Source organism: Eptatretus burgeri, chromosome 7 (assembly GCF_056783735.1).
Source record: "Eptatretus burgeri isolate ZD-2024b chromosome 7, Ebu_testis_v1, whole genome shotgun sequence".
In the NCBI taxonomy this organism is placed as follows: domain Eukaryota; kingdom Metazoa; phylum Chordata; class Myxini; order Myxiniformes; family Myxinidae; genus Eptatretus; species Eptatretus burgeri.
In genome coordinates, this window is record NC_140967.1 from 49,126,511 (window position 1) to 49,148,675 (window position 22,165).

At 42.8% G+C, this 22,165-nt stretch overlaps 1 protein-coding gene and 1 long non-coding RNA gene across 7 annotated transcripts in view; one reads left to right on the forward strand and one right to left on the reverse strand.

The window, feature by feature from the left end:
* WWOX (WW domain containing oxidoreductase) overlaps window positions 1-22,165 on the forward strand; it is a 401,132-nt gene that overhangs the window by 242,961 nt on the left and 136,006 nt on the right. The gene's annotated exons all lie outside the window — the stretch shown is intronic.
* On the reverse strand, window positions 1,114-17,338 carry LOC147023234 (uncharacterized). The gene is made up of 3 exons (XR_015060085.1): window positions 16,842-17,338; window positions 3,253-3,542; window positions 1,114-3,060 (listed from the first exon to the last, which is right to left on the reverse strand). It is a non-coding gene; the product is annotated as an uncharacterized LOC147023234 (long non-coding RNA).

The window sequence follows — 22,165 nt, forward strand, 5'->3', positions numbered from 1 at the left end:
ATCGGACATCTGACCCTGACCCATGATGTTTGTTTATTATTATTCATTATTCAATAGGTACAGAAGACCAAATAGGTTCAATCCTGCATCGGAGTAATCAGAAGGAACCGGAACAAGTAAAAAGCAAAGATGAGGTCATCAGGAGGAACCTGGATAGGATTCGCATTTCAGCTGCTACTCCTCTTCCCTCAAACCCATACAGGCACAGCCAAGTGAGCCTTATTCAAAAATAAATAAAACCACATGAAACATTAAATAATTCTGGTTGCCATAGCATGTGTCGAATCAAGTTGAATTTTAAAACCTGTGTTACCCATCATGACTAGATCATAAATGTGAAGTTTTAGGTCGATTGATTAAGCGGTTCCAGAGAAAACATTATTTAATATTTTTCTTCAATCCAATATGGCTGCCAAACCATGTGACCAATTACATCATATGTGTGAACCTTTTGTTCATCCTGGACAGGCAGTCATATGTGTAAAGTTTTGCCTCGGTCTGTTCAGCCACTTCAGAGAAGAAGATTTTTGAAGGTTTGTTTTTGTTAACAATATGGTTGCCGAATCACGTGAAATGACGTCATGAAATTGCAAAATCCATAAAACAAATTTGACCTCAAAAATAATTGGTGGTTGAATTCAATGACCAAATATGCATCTCCTCTTCAAATTTCAAGTCAATCGGATGAAAATTGAGGATTTTAGAAATCCCTCCCTAGTTGTTGACCTTGGGACTATGTTGACCTTTTGGTCCATGTTGATCTCAAAAATAATTGGCTTGTTGAATTCAGTGATCTGAAAAAAAAAATCCTCTTCAAATTTCAAGTCAATCAGATGAAAATTGAGGATTTTAGAAATATCACCTTAGTTGTTAACCTGTTGGTCTATGTTGACCTTAAAAATAATTGGTTTGTTTGACTCAGTGACCTGAAATATAAATAATCTTCAAATTTCAAGTCAATTGGATGAAAATTGAGGAATTTACAAACACTCAGCAAGTTGTTGACTTTCTGACCTTTTGACCTCAAAAACAATAGGCTTCTTTCTTGTGACAAACTCTACCATGTGGTGAAGTTTCATGAAGATCGGTTTGAAATTGTGACCTGTAGGCGACAAACAGACAGACGGACAGAATAACAAAATCGACTAACCAATATACGTGAAAAATCTTCGATTTTGCAAGAAACAAAGTCTCGTTCGCTTTCATATTGAAGATGTCATATTGCTCCAAGCTCTTAATAAAAGGAAATAACATCCAAACATGAAAGCAGATTGCACAAAACGATGTAGCAACCAGACAGCTTAGCGCGAATGTGTACGTAACTCTCGCCCAATTCTGCCGTGGTGTCGTTGAGAAGGAGCATGGCAAAATGAACCAAAACGTTGAAATGGGGTATAACAAGAAAATTTTTAAATATATTTGTTCACAAGTACTGCATGTCCTGAATGAAATTCCATAGGGTGCCACCTTGTCATTTTGGGGCAAATTTTTTTTTTGTGGGGCATAAAAAACAATGGCCACCGATGCCTTCGTGAAATCCTAAATTCCCCGTAACTTTGTTAATGGATCAATTTGAATGATATTAAGATGTCATTATATGTTTTCTGACAACAAATACATTGGCAACAACAGTTTTGAGTTTCAAGGATCTCTGATTGTATCTTTTTGAATAAAATTTGCAAATTAATGATTTATTTCTTGCATTTAGGTATAGTTGTTAAATTCAAATGTTTATAAAGTTACCATTCCACTGAACGATTTTTATATTCAATAAGTTCACTTGAATCTTCAGATTACACCAGTTCTCTTTCATCAACATCGCAGCCATCATCACTCACATCATCACTGGTTATCATCATCGTCTTGTTCGTCATGACTCGTATTGGGATTATGACATGTGTCTTGTGCCATGCACTTACAGTAAGGTGTACAAGACACACAAGTTGTTTTACAGTTGCAAAAATTTAGAGAACAAGCCTCGTCAGAAGCACATCCACATGCAACAACTTTGAGAAGTTCCATCGGTGCCATTTCTGATACACCCACAATTGGTTGAGGTGTGCCATCAACAATTTGCCATCCATATTTTGTTATATCAGGGTCAGGTGGATGTTGCTCCTCGGCAGATTTCCACAAAGGGCATTGGAAATGACCGCGTAGAATATGTGCTGCAGCTGGTTCGGTTGGTGGCAACATCTTAATCTTTGGGCTGTCCTTTTTCTGGCTAAATATTTGGTGCCGAAGTTCATCAAGAGTAATGTCACTCTTTGTGGAGCCGTACAGCAAGCTTAGTAAATGACGGGCAGCATTGATGACTTGCTCTTTCTCTGCATCTGGGTTTCCAAAGCAGTCTAAATTTATATCATTTTTAATCATTGTCTTAATAGCAGATACTTTGCTTTTTCCAAAGAGGTAGTTATAGTTGAATCACAACCAGTAAGCTCATGAACTGCAAGCAGATTTTTGCACTTCTCACGAAGATTTTTTGCAGAAGCATTGATATTGATCACAATGCCATTTGACTTTTTATGGAGATGTCTACATCAGAAAATGACTATTTCCAGGTGAAATGCACCAGCTGGGCAAATATGTTGAGTTTCAAGGATCACTTTTGCATCAACTATGCCAAGCTTATGCAGTAATGCCATGCCTTTGATGACTTCCGAACTTGCCCATAGTCATCAAACAATGATGAAGGCACAGGTGCCAATTCATCCTTAAATACTGTTAACAATCATATTTCTCTTTTCTGTGGCAGGCCAAGCATATGCCCATAGAGCTTTTCCATGTTCTATACATTATTTTCTCCTACTTTGATACTCTCTTCATTGTAATCATGGTGACAACTCGCAAGGCGCAAATCATGAACTTCTACAGTGGTCCACATACGACTTTTAACTTTGTTAATTTCTTCGATAACGGCATCCAATGCATCAACGTTTATACTTTCAGGTGTTTGTGTCATGGATTGTCCATACTTTATGTTTTTCAAACTACAGAATTCCTGACAACAATCCCTGTGGTGTTATGCATCAGCTGCATGAAGATCTGCAGCAGCACCTGCAAGACAAACAAACTTTTTCGAAAAGTTCATCTCCCCTTTCATCACATTTCTGTTGTTCTTTGAATAATTGTTTACTAATATGATCAGCTATTAGCACTTTGCTACTTTTCTCCATTTATCTGTATGTTTTGGGTCAGGTGGCAAACATTCTTCCCCACATATAATGTGATGTTCCTTGGAGTGCTGACCTGCATCGATGCACTCGTGGTTCACTTTTGGATCTTGTTGGGTGCTCAAATCCCCGCTTTTTCAGTGTGCAGGAAATGTGAATGTTTGGTGAATATGTAGACACACAAGACTTGTATAGTCTTATGGTAAGTTTTTCATTAGGTCCCTTTTCAAGATCTTCATGGATATGATCACCATGCTGCTGGCTTGCACTTATGATGCTTTTGATCCTTTTGGCCAAGGCAGTGATGAGAATCTCTGACTTCTAACAGTTGAAGAAACAGCAATCAAACTCTGAAGGACCAGCCATCTGAAATGACATCAATGATAAACTGAATTAAAATCATACAGTGGAATGGTAACTTGAATTTAACGACTATACTTAAATGCAAGGAAATTATCATTATTTTGCAGATTGATAAAACAAAATACATTCAGAGATCCTTGAAACCGAAAATTCTTATTTCCAATGTGTTTGTTTTGGCAGAAAACATATAAAAACATTTTTACATCAAAAAAATTGGTCCAGTATTAACAAAGTTATAGGGAATTTAGGATTTCACTGAGGTGTCGGTGGCCATTTTGTATTTTACCTTATAACAAAATTGCCCAAAAATGACAAGGTGACACCCTATGGAATTTCATTCAGGACATACAGTACTTGTGAACAAATATATGAACAAGCTCGAATGAGCTAAGATCCTCATCCTCTTAATGATGACGTCATAAAATCGAATATGACGTCATTGTGATGTATCAGGTTTGCGATAAATTATCTGTGCTAATGCCCGGCTTGATTCCCGCAAACAAAATTCAAACAGCTTGCCTAGTTTCGGAGATAATGGTATAGGCGATTTCTAATAGCGGCGATATTATGACGTCAACTTTTTTTCTAGGAAGAATTTCCAAAATCGGAGATGGTTACTGCCTGCGCGTGGGCTTTCTGCATATACATGGCAAGTTTCACGAAGATCCGATGAAAACTCTGGGTTGTGAAACAGAAAATGTCAAAAAATAGGAATGACGTTATAAAAATTAATATGACGTCATAATGATGTATCATATGTGCGATAATTCATCTCTGCTAATGCCCCGTTCGATTCCTGCAAACAGAATTCAAAAAGCTTGCCTAGTTTCGGAGATAATTTTTTAGGCAATTTCCATTAGCGGAGATATTTTGATGTTTTCTAGGAGGAATTTTCAAAATCGGAGATGGTTACTGTCTGCGCAGGGTATTTCTACATATATACGCCAAGTTTCAGGAAGTTTCGATGAAAACTGTAGGCTGTGAAACAAAAAAAGTCCACAAGAACAACGTGAGTAAGACTTAGAGATCCTCCACGTGGATCTAAAAATTCGCTTGTTAAACCCCATTTCAACGTTCACTTGATTCACTGCCCGACAAGTTTCATTACTTTGTAGCCACGGAAAACTTTTTTCAATTCTCTCTTGAACTTGTAGTTCACTTGTCCCACTCATTCTAAGTCTCTAATTTATTTTGCCTTCCTACAGTAACTCCAGGGATGTCCCCACAGAGAACCGAGTCACTGTGTGCAAATGGCTGAAGCACGTAAGCAAGCACTCTAACAAAACAATTGAAGAAACTTTAAAAAAAACAAACGCTGAACTTTTTTATACTATCTATGTCGAAGTGACGAGTCGTATAATGAAAGCAGATCACACAAAAAGGAGAAACCTTGTGTCAAAAAAAAATGCATACTATTTTCAGCGGGCGAGCCACTGCCCAAAACTGCAAGGCCCAACAAAGGCGTGTGGGGCCTGAACTTTCTTTGTATATCGATCAATGTATTTTTGGTTGTGTTGTGCAGAGTGACAGTGCGGGTACTTTTGCCGTGTATCGCCATGGCTTCCAAATTAACAGCCAAGCAGCTTGTAGAACTGTCATGTAAAAATAAAATTTCACAACATTTTCAGCAGGCGAGGCACCGCCTCATGCACTGCACAATGTACACAAACTCAGAGGTGATGAGTGTACGAAAATGAATGTGGACATTTCATATAACTTTTAAGTGTTTAAACTTATTTAAAGTGTACATAATCAATATCTCTCAGGAATTTACCCAGCCGTCTGACGAATTAATTATGGATGCAGGCATTTCATGACCAAGCCAATTATTTGCTTCATGTAATATGAGAATTGCATGTCCTTCAGTTTGTTTATAAGCCTTGAAAAGTCAGGTGAAAGCTACAGAGGCTTATGAGCCCTCAGAGCTATGCAGAGCAAAAAAGATAGCGGTGATTTATTGGTGGCTGGAGGGAAAGAAGGCATGGCCTGGCTAACGGGCAATGCTTGTCATACTGGAGGAGAGAGGGGAAGGTGTGGCCTGTAGAATGGCTGGCTCTTGTTACCTACAGGCACAAACTCAAAGACATATGTATATATATATATATATATATATATATATATATATATATATATATATATATGTATATATGTATATGTATATATATATATGTATATATGTATATGTATATATATATATATATGTATATATGTATATGTATATATATATATATATGTATATATGTATATGTATATATATATATATATATATATATATATATATATATATATATATATATATATATATATATTGTTTTGGTTTTTAGGTTGAGAAAGAATCAATCTTTAGTATAACGTTAGTTATATCCATGTATTTGTTCAGTTAAGCGCACTGTATTGCATGTGAGAAGATATGTGTTGCTAATGTGTTCGATGGATGTCAAGGGTGTAGCCAGAGGTCCAAAAGCGATGAGGTGAAAAGAGGTGAACTGTTCTATTTAGGTATTGTGATAGGAATGGAGATAAGAGTATTCAGAGCACTGCCGGGTGGCTTTGATAGTTTACTCCCCAGGGAGCTCAGATGGCCAGAGGGCTCAGGCCAGATCATATTTCAGGAAATCAGCGATGAGGCAACTGCCTCGTCTGCCTCAGCCTGGCTACGCCCTGGGATGTCTCATTTCTGTTCTTTGCACCTCTTAACACTTCTCTTTCCACATTTCCTACGCATTTCAGCACAGAAACGCCTCCGCATCCTCTCTTCAATCCCTCATTAAACCCTCAAAACTGGTTAAAACTCGCCTGTACACATCCTGCCCGTTTTGCACGTCACATGGCTAATACATTATCATTAACCTGTGACAGCAAGTCAAAACCCAGATCAGAAACCCTTCAGGCCCTTAATCCATGGAGTCAATCTCAAGATGACAATAACCACCACTCAGGCACACAATTTGTGCAAGGTGAGGGAACCCCTGACCCACATGATTCCTCCACTGAGATCAATGGGAAGCCATGTGGAATGGGGGGAGCGTTGTTGGGGGGCGAGGGGGGGTTAAGAGGCGCAATAAAGGGGGGGGGGTGCACATGAGCTGTCTGCACCTCTCGTCTTTGGGCCACTTCGCCTTTGTGACTGGTGTTGACTTTGACTCGCCCCGTTTGATGCGCCCTGTTCGGTATCGGGAGAGAGAGATAAGGAATCGTAGTATGGGCTGGACTTGGCTTGGCGCCCCGAATAATAGTCCCGGGTCCATGCGCGCTATCGTCGTCTTTGCTGGTGTGTGCACCAGTAACATGTGCCAGAGACGCGTGAAGGTGGCAACTCGGAGATGCACTGAGTGGGACAAGTGCTGCGCACTGGCACGAGGACCAGGATCAGATACATACTTTGTGCTAGGATTCAGTGAGCTGCATCAGCTCGGCCGAGCTGTCGCCAGGTGTGCTGGGGCACGAACAAGACCCCATTTCGTTCTTTCTCTCTGACCTCCATACCTCTCACTTCACGGTCTCGAATAATTGATTGGGCCCTTATGTAAATTGATAACTGATTGATTATGTATCCAAGAGCAGTTATGTATGTGTAGTTGATAAAGGGGAATGTCATTGCTTGTACATACTGTATATGATGATCCTTGTAAATACTTGTGAATTTTAATAAATGCTTAAAACACAGCTTGTCTTGATTAATCATGTCTGTCCCGCCAGTGGAATATAGCCACTTTAACCACTTTTGTTTAATCACACTTTATATTAACCACTAATAAGTGGTTATTAAAGCGATTTGGCTCCAGGTAAGATTGCAGCATGTGACTTGGTTCCACTCAGCCAATCAATTAAGACATGTTACGTGACTGCCAGCACAATACTCACTCGTGCCTGGAATTTCATTGCATGGGAACACAAATCCAGGAGTTTGATCAAGTCAAGTCAAGTCAGGGTTAGGAGCATGCAGCAGAGTAGTGCTTCAACACGTCCACTTTCCGCCAGTACTCCAAGGGCCTCCATCTGGCCATTCCCCAGGCAGTTGCCTGGTCCATCCCCATCTACTTGAAATGCCGATCAACCTGCTGCAACCACGAGGCACGTGGTCAGCCCATTGACCTCCACTCATGAGGCTCCCTCGCTGAGAGAATCTGGTGAGCAGGATCAGTGTCAGGAAAACTATCCACATGCCCACACAGCCGCAGCTGGAGCTCATAGACTATACAGGTAACAAATGTCATCTGAGTCTCTCTCAGCAAGTACTTAATAGACACATGATCCGACCAGCGATAACTAAGGATTCACCAAAGAGACCTTGTCTTGAAGAAGTTAAGTCTTTGTCTCAGATCTTTGGTCAGAGTCTATGTCTAATGTCCGTAGAGCTAGACGAGAAGCATGAAGGATTTAGACTTGGACTTTCATCCTCCTGTGTAGGTACTGACTTCGCCACACCCCATGGCTTAGTGAAATGATGACTCCCAAGGCCTGACCCAGATGTCTTTCAACCTCTGGATCACAACATGCAAAGAGCTGAATATCACTGCCAAGGCAAGTGAATCTCTATGACTGCAACATCCTCGCCACAGACAGGTGCAGACAAGATCGCAGCATCCAATATGTTATTGAAAACCTGGATCTTAGTCTTGACCCAGGAAACCCATAATCCCAATGGCTCTGACTTTTTTTTTCATTGCAGTAATGGCCCCCATAAGCATGTCAGAAATCTCCACAAATATGACTGCATTATCTGTTAAATCAATGTCAGAGATGGTGACACTCCCAAACGATGCACCCCAGCTCGATCTCTCCGACATCCTCCCCAGAATCAAATCCAAACAAATGCTGAAAAATGTGGGGGCCAGTACACAGGCCTGACAAACTCCATTAACAACTGGAAATAAGTCAGATGGAACTACCACACCTCACAGCACTTTCAGTACCAGAGTATAGTTCAGAAATCAGATTGATCAGCTTTGGTAGCACCCCACAAACACCAAGAATCCTCCAGAGAGCATCGCAATTCACTGGATGGAATGCTTTGCAGAGATCAACATAAGCTGCAAGCAACCTCTCCTGAAACTTTCGACCTCATTCGGTGAGGACGTGAAGAGTAAGGATACAGTCAATTGTTTACCTCTTTGGTCTAAAGCCAGACTGCTCTGGGTGATGGTGCTCAAAAAGATGATGGCAAACCCTATCCCGAATTATCTGAGCAAAGATCTTGCCTGGCACTGACAGCAGCGTCACCCCGCGGAGGTTGCTACAGTCCTGGCGATCACCCTTCCCTTTCCAGAGAGGGTAACAAGGCCCCTCTTTCAGTCAGTTTGGATGATACCTGTTCTTCAAACAGAGCACAGAACTGCATGCAACAACACAAGTACAGCATTTCCACCATCCTTGAGAAGTTCATCATGGACTCATTGCTCCCTTTCAACTGGTTCACCGCAGCCTGTTTCCAAAAACAAATGTGGTTCACAGTCGATTGGTGGGTCAGCAATAGGGATAGTAATACCACTGACATCCAACTCAACAGCTGGTGGGTCAGCCTGGTAAAGCCGCTCAAGGTAACCGGCCCAGTGGGCCTTCACTTCAGACTCCTCTATTAAGAGCTCAACAACTCCGCACTAACTGCAGTACACCCAAGGACAGGCTTGGAGAAACACAAGGACAGGCTTTTTGGTTTTGATACACTTCAGGACTGGTCTCCTATATCCGCCTGGGAAATTGGAAATCAGCTAACATCACAGAATTCCTCAGGGATTAACCCAACAAGGCTGAAACGTTTTGTGAGCATGCAAGATAATGGCGGGTTATCAGCAAGACATGTACTGAGACTGAGGTTTATTGAAAGGAGATACAGGATGATGAAAATGGAGAATCCCAAGAGGAAAGGCAGACCAAAATAATTCATAAAGATAAATAAATAAATACACACTCATTAAACCAAAATGCACTTAATACAAAAAAGAACCCAAGACACCACATGCACTCCTCCACTCGCACACATTGGAGAGAAATCTGGCAATGTCTTGAAGGATAATCGTGGGCAGGACTCCAAAACAAAGCTGGGGGAGGGGGGAGACTGTCGGTCAGCACATGGCAGCCATTACGGCATCTACAAAGGAGGGCTCACTCCGCACTCATGCCACCGACCATGGAGAAAGCGCAAGCGTCCCCCGGCTCTGACCAACTCGATTCGCCATTGAGAGTCACTCAGTTTCCAAAAGGTGGAGTAATGAAGAGAATAGAATGAGTGGAAAGAGAGTGAACGAGTCCATGTATGGCCTTTTCACACCTCTCCACAGCCACACACCACGCTTTAGAACGTTCTATGCTCATGCCCCAGCACCAGCCAATGAGGTGGCATGCTGCTGTTGCCATAGCAACGTCATGTCTACAGGGGTGTTGCCATGGGCACCACCTTAACCAATGACATGACACATTGCAGTGTGTACTTTGCGGTCCTTGTGATGGCCACTGCTGCATCTTTAACCCAGAGCGTGGGGCACGAGTGAGGTTTGTCGGGTCAAACATGAACCAAGACGCATACAAATGCACCCCTTTCCTCCCCTACCTGGGTACCTTGTCTGGCTTTACATAGAGGATACGTACGGATTACTCCTTCCAATAGAATGTCTATGTAAGCTATACCGCTCCTCATGGCATACGTAACAACAGGACATTCACTCTAAGGGGTCCTTGGTTTCAAAAAATAAAATACTCTAACCTACATGAACACATGGACCACACTAATTTACCATGCTCCCTAAAAAACGTCAACCGCACCTAGATACATTATTTCTTATGGGGAATGTGAATTATTCACTTTCAATGTTTTGTTGCATTGCAACAACAAACCTTGTATTCTTGCGACAATTGCGCATTTTGCCAAAGACAATGGAGATAAAATCGTGTGCAGAGAGGAGGGTTTGAAGTGAAAATTCTCAATGGGGCTGTAACTCTACAAGCTCTACATTGAATCTGGTCATTCCACAGCTATATTAAAGCAGCCATTATGGCACCAATTTTAGCTTTTGAACTTTCTTGCAATCCAGACACAGCACATTCTATTAAATATATTTTCCCTATAATGGATCATCATATTATAGGGCTCGATGCGGTTCACAAAGAACGGAGACTTCAGTTGTGATTGATCTAAAACCAATGGCACATGTGAGTCAAATGCCCACCGCAAGCCAAGCACAAAGCCATCCCTCGTGTAAGATGGCCTGGCCTCTCTTGGGACAGCCCAGCAGCAACTTGGGTAGATTATGGCCTCGCGATTTATGTGGTCAATACAGATTTGTATATATATATATATAATACTGCCATGGGATACTCTTCTTTTTTGCACACCCCCACGCGCACGCGCGCACGCACGCACACACACACACACACACACTAATTAAAAGGGTAGAAATGGCAAATGCCATGGGATCTGTCATCCCATTAGCATTTGAAACAAGAAAAAGTGCAATCAGTGATTGCAGATCCTCGCCAGGACTTGTTTTGTGTGGTGTTTGTGTAGTTTTGTGTGGTGTTTGTGTACTGGTGTGTTACTTAATTATAAAGACATAACGAGAACTGCCACTTTATAATTGCTGGCAGTGATGACCGGGTACCAAGACGTCCCGCTATGATGCAACCCCACTTTCATTGGACACTTGACCCTGACCCATGATGTTTATTATTATTCAAATTAATTCAGAATGGGATTAATATAAATTCAATTCAAATCAAAGGGAAGACCAAATAGGTGCAGTCCTGCATTGGAGTAATCAGAAGGAACCCAAACAAGCAAAAAGCAAAAATGAAGTCATCAGGAGGAACCTGGACATGATTCACATTTCAGCTGCTACTCATCTACCCACAAACCCATCCAGGCACGGCCAAGTGAGCCTTATTAAAAATAAAAATAAAATAAAAAAATCTAAAAGAACCCAGATCAAAAAAATTAATAATTCGGGCTTCCAGACCATGCGTCCGATCAAGTTGAATTTTTAAACATATATTCCCCATCACTCGTAGACCACAATTGTGAAGTTTCACGTCGATTGATTAAACGGTCCAAGAGAAAGAATATTTTTAAAGATTTTCGCTCAGTCCAATATGGCTGCCAGACCATGTGACATCGATTATTTGTGGATACCCTGGTATCCCCAAGGCTTGGGGAACATTTGTGTGAAGTTTTGCCTCGATCTGTCCAGCCGTTCTGGAGAAGATATTTTTATAGGTTTTAGGGTAATCCAATATGGCTGTCAAACCATGTGACCTATGACATCATATGTGTGAACCTTTTGTTCCTAATAGATAGGTGGTCATACTTGTAAAGTTTCACCTAGATCTGTTCAGCCACTTCAGAGAAGAAGATTTTTGAACATAAAAAAAAACAAAAAGCAATATGGCTGATGAATCACATAACCAATGATGACATCAAATTTTTTTCTGTGGACCATTTTATCCCGAGATGGCCCTCAAAAACTTTCATATTGATCAGATGTCGTATTCTACGTATGCAGTTATGACGTCACAACGAAGGCACCTATGACGTCATAATAATTCAAACTTATTCCCTATGAGGCGTACTTGCTATGTGCCAAGCTATGTGCACTTTCAACTTGGCCATTGCTGGCAGATTTTGTTTGCAGGCAGATGTGTCAGTGCTTAATGCCATTCATTTTACAAAAGTTCTGAAACTCTGAACTCGTAAATGACGATCCATTATCTGATACAATGGAGTTTGGAATACCATCTTGTGCGAACATTGTACGTAGAGCTTCAGTTGTTACAGCAGTGGATGAGGATGGCACCACAATAGCTTCAATCCATTTGGAATCGGCATCACCTACGATAAGGAAGAGCTTCCCTTGAAATGGACCAGCAGGGTCGATATGTAGTCTGGACCATGGTTTTTATGGCCACGACCACATGGCCAATGGAGACTGTGGTGGTGTCTTGGCATGGGCTTGACAAGTGTAACAATGGCGTGCACTGAACTCGATGTCACCATCCAAACCAGGTCACTAAACATGGGCTCGGGCAATAGCCTTTATGGTAGCCATTCCTGGATTAGCATTGTGGAGTTCACTGATAATTTTCCCGTTGAGTTTTGGTGGAATTATCACTCAGCTACCCCAAAGCAGGCAGTCTGCATCAATAGAGAGCCCATCCTTCCGGATGAGGTACGGTTTCACCTCTTCCGGTAGTCATGCCCAATTACCTGACATAACAGCGTTTAATTTGTGACAAATCTGGATTGCTATTCGTAGCACAACAAATACGGGTGCTTCATCGTGAATGACGTTAGCCATGAGATGAGTGATATCGCCACATTGTGGAGGTTCTGGGATGGTTACGGGAAGTGGCAAGCGACTGAGCACGGCAGCACAGTACATTTCCTTACCTGGGTGGTAAACTAATGAATAGTCATAACCAGCAAGGGTCAACGCCCAACGTTGTACACGACCAGATGATGTGGGCAGAATGGGTCTGGTTTCTCCCAGGAGATCTGTTAAGGGTTTGTGATTAGTTTCAATGGTAATATGTCTTCCAAAGACTTATTGGTACGTCTTTAAGGTGCCCCCAGACACATGCTCACACCTCTCATTCTACTTGAGCATAGCGAGCATACCGTTCAGTGTCAGATAGGGTTCGTGATGCATACCCAACAGGCTGGAGATTACCGGTTCCATTTGTTTGCAACAACGCACACCCAATGCCATATGAAGAGCTATCACAACTGAGAATAAGTTCCTTGCATGGGTCGAAATGGACAAGTAACGGCGAGGAGGACAGCATGGTTTTAGCGGCCTTCAATGCTCTTGTTTGGCAGCTTCCCATTTCCAGACAACGCTTTTACTGAGGAGAAGATGCAGAGGCTCGATGGTTGTGCTTCATTGAGGCAAGAAGTTACCAAAGTAGGTCAACATACCCAGAAATGCACGCAGTTCTGAAATGTTTTGTGACATTGGTGCATTCGCAATTGCTTCAACTTTGCTCAGAGAGGGCAAAATGCCTTGACAGGAGATTTGATGACCTAGGTATTCAACTTCATGTGCCGTAAAGATACATTTCTCACGCCTTAGGCGTAACCCAGCTTGTGACACCCAATTGAGGACTTTGTTTAGGTTCTCAAGGTGTTCATGTTTTGACATGCCAGTCACTAGTGAGTTGTCCTGAAATACGACTGTCTTTGGTGCAGTTTTCAATAATGTCTCCATCTTGCGTTGGAAGATTGGTGCAGCAGAGCGTATGCCAAATGGACATATGTTGTACATGTCGAGTCCTCTGAGTGCTGATGCATGATTGGGCTTGGAATCATAATCCAGTTCCATTTGAGCATAGGCATTGGTCAAGTCAAGCTTAGTGAATGTCTGGCCACCCATGAGAGAGGTGAACAGATCCTCTGCTTTGGGCAAAGGGTAGCCATCCAGCTTTGAATAACAGTTGAATAGCAAAAACAGATCCCTATAACTACAGACCAATCAGCCTTCTCCCAATCATCAGCAAGGTGATGGAATCCATCATCGCCTCAGATATGAAATCCTTCCTCTTCTCCAATGGCTTGATTTCCAATCATCAATTTGGTTTCAGACCAGGTCACTCTACCCTGGATATGCTGCTTCTGCTCTCCCATCAATGGATGGAGGTCCTCAATGCCAGACAGGAAATCCGAGCCGTATCCCTGGACATATCACGTGCTTTTGACACAGTCTGGCACCCTGCCCTACTCACCAAACTCTCTTCCCATGGTATTCAAGGCCATCTCCACTCATGGCTCGCAGACTTCCTCTCCTGTCGCAGTCAACGTGTGGCCCTAAATGGAGTTCTTTCATCCCCTCTTCCTGTGCAGGCTGGAGTTCCTCAAGGTAGCGTTCTGGGCCCTGTTCTTTTTCTGGTTTTCATCAATGATCTCTCGGACTCTCTGGAAAATCCTCTATTTCTCTTTGCCGACGACTCCACCCTCTGCCGTACCATCTGTCATCCCTCAGACCGGCAAGCAGCAGCTTCTTCGCTCACTGCAGATCTGGATAAAATCACAAACTGGTCCAACACGTGGAACATGTCTTTCAATCCAGACAAATCTCACACTCTCACTATGTCTCTTCGAAAGGACCGTTTACAAAACCCCCATCCACTTTCTCAACAATCCTCTGGAAGAAGTCTTTTCTTTCAAGCTTCTAGGTCTCACTATCTGCCATGACCTTTCCTGGGAAAGTCACATTTCCAACCTCGCCTCAAAAGCCAGTCGCCGACTGGGAATCCTCCGTCGTGCTAAGTCCTTCCTCGGCCCTCTTGAGCTCCTGACCACTTACAAGGCTTTTGTCCGTAGCCTGATGGAGTACTGCTCTCCCTCTGGGCTGGTGCTCCTGCCTCCCACCTTTCTCGGCTTCACGCTGTCGAAACCAGGGCATTTAAGATCATCGGCATCTCCCGCAATGAAGCTGAGTCTTTGGGCCTCTCACTCAATCACCGCAGGTTGGTCGGTGGTCTTTCTGTCTTCTACCGACTCCTCTCCAGCCATGCCCCCCTGCTCTCTCTGCGATTTGTCCCCACCACATTTCCACAGGGCGCTCAAGGTCCGCCAACAACCCCCTTCTGGTAAAACTACCAAAATCACGAATCACTGCTCATCTTCACTCTTTCATTCCTCTTTTTTCCGTCCTTTGGAATAAACTTCCTCACTCTATTCTTTCCCATTCTTCCCTCCAGGCTTTCAAAACAGCTGTTCACCACCACCTCTTATCTTCCCCCATCCAAATCCTCGATCTTTTCTACCCCCGATAATCCACCCAAGCCCACTTCCTTCATTTCTCCTACTTTCCTTCCTGAAAGTCCCTGAAATGTCCATCTTCTCTTCGCCATGTTCCCCGTCCCATCCCCATCCCTCTCCCTTCCACAGTTCACCGAATGTGTCTGTTCCCCACTGTTTTGTCCCTTCCACTCCCGCCCCTCTTGTCTCATGCCTCCTTGCTGTGAGTTGTGTGTTAGCTCTCATACGAGCCTCGACCAAGGTATACAAAAAAAAAAAAAAAAAAAAAAAAAAACGTCATTTTGTAGTCCCCACAAATGCGCACTGTTCCATCTGCTTTGATTATTGGAATGATAGATGCTGCCCAGTTGGAGTACTCTACTGGTGAGATGATGCCCTCACTCTGCAGGCGGTCAAGCTCACACTCGATCCTTGATAGCATCATGTCGGGCACAGGTCTAGCCTTATATACCAATGGCTTGAGCATCTGCAGAAACATGTATCCTCACTTTGGGCCCTGCAAAGGTGCCAACACCATCGCTGAACAGGCCAGGGTACTTGTTGAGCATGATATCGTATCCAGCATCACAGTTGGAGACTGTTTATGTCACTCTAATTAAGTATGATTATTTGTAACCAATCTCGGCCTAAGAGGGTTGGTCCTTCTCCACGCACTATCAGTAGTGGAAGGACATGAAAGCTGTTTCCATATCCCACAGTTACGTTAGCTGAGTCAACTACAGGAACCACCTCCTTGGTATATGTTCTCAAGTCAGTAGATACAGGCCGGAGTGCAGGAGCCTTTCTCGGAGGGCAGATGGAGGTGAACTTGCTCTCGCTCATAATTAAACTGGGAAGTTACCGGTATCAACTTCCATCCTCACCAAGACCTGATGAATTATTACATCAACTATAATTGGAGCATCGGAGCTCTATGTTCCAACAGAGAAAACCTCATAAAGTTCCTCACTTGACTCTTGGCTGCAGGCTGTGCTCTGTGACCTATCGTCCGATGCATCAGGCTTCACCCCAATGTGATAAGCAGGAGACAAGTTATTCGACTTGGATTGAGCACAAGGACACTTCAAGTGTCCCCGCTTACCACAGTTGTCACAGGTATAATTCCTACACTGACATTGGAAAGCTTGATGATTACCACCAGAACGCCAAGTTACCCCAACATTCCGGGTAGATTCAGAAATGTCAGGAGGTGGAGGTGAATTTGGTGGCTTGCTAAAACACTTTTGCTTGTCACCAAAGGTTACCTTGTGAACCGATGGGTCCTGCTGGATAACTTTTGACTTGTTAGAGATCACACGCAGGCTCTCGGCAGTTTACATACACGCAGTGGCTATTTCCATGACCTTAGCCAAATTGTGGTCGGATTCAGTGAGGAGTTTCTGCAGAATTGAGTCGTCATTGATGCCTATTATAAAGAAATCACGTAACATCTTCGAGTTTATCTGTAAACTCACAATGTTCAGCGAGTCGGCGTAAATCAGCCACGACTTTGAATGCTGACTGACCATCTTGACGATGGTGGGTATAAAATTTATACCTCGAGACGATCTTACCCGGTTTCGGGTGATAATGTCTTCTCATGAGATTGAAGAGCTCTTCATATGACTTGTCAGAAGGTTTGGCCGGGGTAAGAAGATCTTTGATGAGGCTGGACGTCGGAGCGCCGCATACGATCAGTAACACAACTCGCCGCCTTTCAGCATCCTCTTCGGTATCCATTTTGCTTGCCGCGAAGTACTGCTTCAGATGATTGGTATAGTCTTCCCAATCATCCTCCACTGCGTATTCTTGCAATATGCCGATGCACGAAGACATCCTCACCGCCACTGTCATGTACTCAATGGACATGGACGAAGGCTGTGAAGTGGGAATAACAGGTTTAATTCAGACACGGGCGCAACACAGCACAGCACAGCCTCGAAACATTGGTGGGTCCAATGAATGTTTCACCATGCCCCGGTACACCCATGTATGCATGCATTATCATAAACTGCTGATACATCTCAAATGCTACCTTGAAAAGAGAAATATACATAAATAGCATATACTACTCAAATAAAGCGGTTAGAATTGAGGCAACTCCTCAGAAACTGAAGAGGTAAACAAATCACAGGATCACAGGGTTTGAAACGAGCATCAACCATGAAAAAGTGTCTGCCTCTGATCTTTCTCGCCTGGCTGGGTTAAAATCCCGACCCAGCTATAAATTATCAATCTGGTGTTTCACATCCAGGGTGATGCATCAATGTGTGTGCTGTCCTCCGGATGGAAGTTAACCCAAGTGTCCCGTCTGCAATAATTAGTTGGGGGACATTAAAGATCCCTATAATGTTTTTTTGTGAAGAGCGCATGAGTTATCGCCAGCACTCTGGCCAAATTCCAAATTCCCGCACTCTCCCTTTGTTGAATACTGTATCCTGCGTAGGAGTGGGGACCTAGCACAGATTGTGGCCCCTAGCCGTAGAAACTGCCTCAGCAAGCAGCCTTATGTGCCTAACAGCGTGAATATGAGATGAAGACAAACAGAACAGGGGTGACCACATAACCTCCGTCCACCTTCACTGGCGGAGGTAACAAAGAAAGAAACCATCAAATAGTGTGTTGAATGAAAAGGGTAATTGTGATCATTCATTCAAAGGTTAAAGTTTCTTCGTTAAGTAAAATTGTTGTTCATATCAGCCAAGAACTGATAACTCATTGAAAACTAAAACGGTACTCGGTGGAGCGCATGCCTCAGCCTGGTTGAACAGTTTACGTTTTGTATCCCATTGATATGACGGGTCTGGATCTGTATGTACCCCAACCAAAATCGAATTGGTTTGTTCTTGTCACCTCACCAGCACATCCACCTAGTCTTGTCATTATCTGTCCACAACTTTTTGAGATATCGTGTGAAACGGTGTTTAGTTTTTGGCCCCGTCTCTCAATGGTGTAGAATCACTTTCAAAATTCGAGTATCTGGATCCAGATCCTGATCCTGACCAAAAATGTGCGTTGCTGTCCTTTGCCAGTCATCTACATACACAAAATATTTCAGAACGATTGCTTCAAATATGTGAACAAAAATCGTGAACAAATAACGACAGAACAGCAAACTTGGCGAAATACTTTTGCCAACTAACAAGCAGACGGACAGACAGACGGGTGAAAACATAACCGATGCCCACTTTCGTTAGCGATGGTAATAAAAGTTTCATGCCTTTTACATTCCATCTCCAGGATCCTTCAGGTCACCTGTTGAACATGGAAAGAGATGGAACAACTATTATGAAAATAAAATGGGGGGAGAGGGGGAGAGAGGGAGGGGGTAAGAGAGGGAGGGAAGGAGAGGGAAAGACGAAGTAGTTCCCACATTAAAAAGTGCAGCGATTTTTCGCACGCACGCACGCACGCACACACACACACACACACACACACACACACACACACACACACACACACACACACACACACACACACACACACACACACACACACACCCTTCCCCACCAGTTTGCGGCCCTATGTCAGGTCGGGAGATGGAAGGTGCAGCGCTGCCCGCGCAATCTATCCTCTGCCAGGCGGACAGATTCATAGATTGAATCTATTTTTTAAATGAAGTCCTTGGTTGGCTATTGATTGCGGCGTTGATTGGGAGCGCACGTTTGACAGCAGACGCGGGCTCTCCTCCTCCCAGGATCCCTTTAACTCCCCCCTTCCCCTGCACTCGTTTGTTCTCTGCAGTGTCGGCTGTGGAGCAAGAGAAAGAGCAATGAGGAATAAAGAATGTGTATGTGGTGAAGGGTGATTAAGGAAAATACCGAGAGAGGAGAAGAGCAACACAGGGTATTATCATAGGACATTACACAAATGAGGGGTAGAGGGGGTTTACAATGGTCACAAGGATTTTCACAAATTTATCTCAAAACTCATCAATTTCTTCTCTACAGTAAAGCCTCTTTTATTAATAAAAAGTAAAGAGTCAAATCAGTATTGACAAAGCTGAAAATGTACATGTCAGATGTAAGCACAAAGCCATGACAATACTGGTGAAAGCAATACTCGTTCACAGTGGCTGGAAGACCAAAATGCACTGTCATTCAAGATACAACCACAGGATGCCACTGATAAAACCACATATGTATATATGTGTGTGTGTATGTATATATATATATATATATATATATATATATATATATATATATATATATATATATATATATATATATATATATATATATGTATTGTTACAGTGGGTCCAATCCATTTGCCCGGTTCAAGTCCTGTAGGTTATGTTAAAACAACTGCGATCGCTAAGCAAGTCAATGTTCCGGAGTAAGTTACTGAGCCTGTTTTTCATGTAACAATATACGTGGGACCGTGGAATTGGCCAGGTGAAGCACCGATAAAAAAACATGGCCTGATCTAATTTGGCCGAGCAAACATTGGTCATAAGCAAGGTCTAACACTGTTTCAACTGCACTCCAACTACACTGCAACCAGCTAAACCAAAAAACGAAGCAGCCAGAACAAACGGAATACACCACAAGACCAAGTGTATTTAATAAATTAAAATGGCAAGGGGGAAAGATACAAGAATAAAGCAATCACAATAATAAATAAATGATGCAACCAACTAGGAATAGAACCCTTAACCCAGTGTTTCTCAACCTTTTTTGTCCCACGCCCTTCTTTGATTTTCAAAAAAATCGTACGCCCCACCATGATTGGAGACACTACAGTATAAACTACATATGTATTCAAAAGGCTTTATTAAAACTTCATTGCAAATTTTATTCAATTGCTACTCACTTCAATGGGAGTCCTGCCCGTGATGCTGGCTGCAGATTTGTTTGATTCGAGGAACCAATTTTGTCAGTTTCAGCCTTAAATCACCACGTTTCGTGATTTCCAGTGGATTTCTCTTAGCTTGCTGCAAATCGGTAACAACACTAAATCCACATTCGACTAAATAAGATGATGGAAAATTTATCAATACTTCCCTTGCCAAAGTAGTCGAGTTTGGGTATTTCTTTTCGCTCTCCTCAGACAGCCACATCATGGTTCCTTTGATCTTGAAAAGAGCTTTCACAGACTCATCTTGTTGCAACTCGCATAACTCCTCTTGGTATTGCTCTGGTACTTCAGATAAATCCACCAGAAATGGCTGAGTCAACCAAGAAGGGAACTCCATTGCGTTCAAATCATGAAATCTGTCATTGAATCATGAACCAGCATTTTCAAGTGGTCAACAATGACGTTCTTTGCCTCGTCAATTACCTCACATTCTTTCAACCAAGGGAATTGGCTAAAATTTCTTGACGATATGTTGAAAGCGATCATATATTGATTCATTAATTATGAATCCTCATGCCCCACCAAAATATTGCCACGCCCCACCTTGAGAAACACTGCCTTAACCTTAACTGATATACTTACCCTCGATACACAGCAAACGATCGGTGGATTCCTTAATTATGGTAATCTTAGGGCCCAATGAATCACACGACACGAGAGAGAGAGAGGCATTGGGTTTTTGACGAGCCAACAAAGAGATTTGGTTGTAGAGATGTGCAGGAGTCTGGGTAGTTCAATCCCATGGCAGGGAAATCATTCCATAGCCAGAGGGAAGTGAAACTCAACTCAACCTTCTCTCCCAAAGTGTAACCTTCTCTCCCAAAGGGGAACCTTGTCTCCAGTGCATTGCCTTCACCCTCCTCCCAGAGATGGAGTAAAGCTTATTCGGCCGTAAATGGTTCGGCTCAGTGTATGACGAACAGCAAAGAGCCACGTGCACAATGAGTTTTCCATGTACCCCCGTGGTGATTTAACGACCGTAAAAGAAACCTGCTTATACTCGTGCTTTCCTTGTACTTTAAGGTTTTTGAGCACTTTAAAAGAAACATGAAGGACAGATAACAGAGGAAAAGAAAAGAAAACAGCCAAAAGTGTCGTGATGGCCCGAAACAACAAGGGTGGCAGCGAAGACGAACATCTATAAACACGTTATGGTGACACATATCAAGATAACATCACAATTAATTATGTTACGCTTATTTTAAAACACTTATTTAGGAGATAACTGTACCATAATAAGTATGTATTAATCCCCAAGCATCATTCTGAGGAATATATATATATATATATATATATATATATATATATATATATATATATATATATATATATATATATATATATATATTGTTGCGGATTCGCGCCCGCCAGCGTGCGAGCGGCCACGTAACTCGAATCGCGGCACGTCGCCCACCGGACGGACAATCCCGTCGTGACCCTCTCGGACTAACGCCGGGAACTAGTCACGGGTGGGCCTTTCGGCCTCACCACGATCGTGCCAATCGGCCCCCCGCGTGGGATAGGGTTGCTCGCCAAATTCGACCTACCTAAGTACCCACACGGAGGGTAGACCGGGCGATCGCACCTCGCCGCAGGTCGACTTCGGACACGGGCCACTTTAAGCGACCCGTTCCGTACTATCGGGATAACCGAGCGGTGTTATCGTCAACCTCGACGGTTCGATTAAATATTGGGCGTATTTAGCCCACGACCAACCCTTTACGTGAAGTAAGATGGAGATTCAATTAAAGAAAAGACGAAGCGAAACGGGAAAAACAGTTCAACATAAAGCACATTTATTCCGCGGCAAACGGAAAGCACACATATACAATTATACACCAAAAGCAAATGGAAAAATAGAAGAAACACACAATAATGCACAAAAAGCAAATATAAAAGAGAAACACACACTGCAGATCTACTACCGACTACCAAGCACACGGCAACACTTATACAGTTTTACTTCACAGACGGCGCCGACAACACATATACTCAAAGCAAAAGAAAAAGGGACCACCCTCCACTATGAGGGGGCAGACGG